Genomic DNA, 2,705 nt, shown 5'->3' with positions numbered 1-2,705 from the left:
CAACAACAACAACAACAACAACATCAACAACAACAACAGCAACAACAGCAACAACAACAACAACAACAACAACAACAACAACAACAACAACAACAACAAAGCGACAGTGCACATGTACCCATATTAAACCACCTAGACACGAAGTCTGAAATCTTGAAACCTCTGAGGTTTGTGGAATCTACGCCTTAGATGAAAAGTTTGATAACAACACTAGTTTAGCCGCTGGTGGGTCTTTCTTTTTAAGTGTCCTGTTTATTTTTGGCTTTCTTCCTTTCTACCATCCAGTCACTCCTTTGAACTGAAGGTCGAAAAGAAATTACATTAAATCCATTAAACTGTACACCTAAACCCCTATTAACATACGGTATATCATTTGCCTACTTTCGACCACCCCCCCTCCCCACCTCGAAGATATTAGCATGACTACGTTTTATCATATTTTGATTTTGTAAACGATTGTAAGAGTATTAGGGGCCTGCTTCCTACATGAATGTCATTAGAAAAATACCTTTGATTTTCCTGCACTTATATTATGATCTAATTGTATTGCAAGTACTGTACAGCTCTTTAGTTTTAGTTCAGCTGCGAGCGCCTTGTAAAGCTCTTACAAAAAAGGAAACTTATTTTCAGGTTTCGATTTGTTCGGAGTCTATCTTGTGGGCTATGGCTATGTCAGAGCTTTCCTTTAAGCATACCTACATTAACGTAGTTCTTTGTCCTATCCACAAGTGGCCCAACTCCTCCGCTAGTATGGTACCTCTTACATAAACGCCCTAGCCTCTCTTGTCAAGAGATGCCACACCCATTTCATTTCAGCACTTTTCTCTCAGTTCAGATCTCTTTTTATAATTCCCAGCCGACAGATTTGTCCAGTTTGGAACAAAACACTCTCGAAATCATACACTGTGTGATTTACTTCCTTAGAGAAATCTATTTCTGTGTCTGGTGGATTGTTCCACTATGAAAGAGGGCACTCTGTTCGCTTACTTTGTATCATGCTGGACTACGGACAGTTCGGCCCAGGATCGAATCCCCCAGGGTTTTCTTGAACTCCTACCATTTTTGTGACATTTTCAAGGCTGTCAACCCATTTCGCTTGGTCTTATCGGAAAAGGATATTAAATTTGGAGGGCTAGTCTCTAAAGTAGCCGAACAGTGTTTAAAGAGGCGATAAACCCATACATTTATTGCTTATCTTATTTGCATACATCTTCTTTTCTATGATTTGTATGAATTATTGTAAGGACCACAACTTGTAGTAATGACCTTTCCTTATTAATTGGTAACTCTGACAAGATCGAGCCGCGGAAAAGACGCAATCTAAGCTTACGTCATCATGGAATTGACGGAGTTGGCGTAAACTCCGAGGACATGAAGTAGTGTCCGGAGGTCAAGTGGTATGTGAGCAAAGTGTAACGAGTGATTCATGTATAACATTGTCGCCGACGCGTTTTAGAGGGTGGACGAGGATGTACTGGTATCATGGAACACTTAGCGGTATCCTTCGCTTAAGTACAGGGCAATGCACTGCGGTGAACAGGGAGGGCACGGCTTTTTGTTGTTATGGTTGTTGTTGTTGTTATGGTTGTTGTTGTTGTTATGGTTGTTGTTGTGGTTGTTATTGTTGTTGTTGTTTCTGTTGTTGTTTCTGTTGTTGTTGTTGTTGTTGTTGTTGTTTCTGTTGTTGTTGTTGCTGTTATTGTTGTTGTTGTTGTTGTTTTGTTGTTTTGTTTTGTTTTGGAAATAGTTTTACGGCGCTCGCAACTGTGCCCTTAAGGTCATATAAGTACTCAACATTGTTTATAAATGCACTGAGTGTACAGTACTCTTAGTAACAGAAATCATAACTTTAGAATTCTTTTTACGTTACCAATGTGAAGAGCAGTCCAAAGTAATTCAAACTTCCTTATGGAGGTAAATGAAAGTGGTAATTTAAAAAAAAAATTTCAGAGTATTTTTCTATTAGTTTCTTTTTCTCCTGTCATTTTCTCTCGATTTTTCTTTCTCTTTCTTGTTCACTTTCTTTTCCCGCCTTACTTTGCTGGTCCACTTAGCAAAACAGATCATCTTCTTAGAGATAGTGTAGGTGTATAAAGCCTTGGTGTCGCCATAACCACTGCCCGAGGGCCACTTGATAAGCCTATCAAAATTATTTTCTCAGCACCCGATTTTATCAATCTGTAACTGCGTAAAATAGAATGAAATATTAAAAATACTACGTTTTTATATCTTATTGATTCTTTTTCTAGGGCAAAAACTGGTGACACTAGGTTCTGGGCCATGATGCAAGCTGACAAGGTTTGTATCTATTTCAGAAAAACATAATTTACTTTAACTCTTCTCAATGGTTTCCGTCTATCTTTTGAAACAGCATACGTGAAGAGCTTTCAAAACAGTTACAACCTGAGTTCTCTCACAAAAGACTTAAAATACAGAATCCACATAGATACTTTAACTTCATACTCAAGTTCATCCAGAGAAAGGAATTTGATCTTGACTATAATATAAATTCTTTTGAAAGGGGCGCTATAAATGTAATATTATGAAGTATTAGCTGAATTCGAGCTCTCTTGCATGCCGTGTGTGTGTGAGGGAGAAATAGATAGATAAATGGAAAGAGACAAAGAGTGAGAGCGAGAGGGAGAGCGAAAGAGAGCGTGAGAGAGAGAAAGAGAGAGAGATAGAGAGAGGGGAGGGGAGGGGAG

Source organism: Aplysia californica, unplaced genomic scaffold, assembly GCF_000002075.1.
Source record: "Aplysia californica isolate F4 #8 unplaced genomic scaffold, AplCal3.0 scaffold00874, whole genome shotgun sequence".
Lineage (NCBI taxonomy): Eukaryota > Metazoa > Mollusca > Gastropoda > Aplysiida > Aplysiidae > Aplysia > Aplysia californica.
This window is presented reverse-complemented; position numbering follows the sequence as displayed.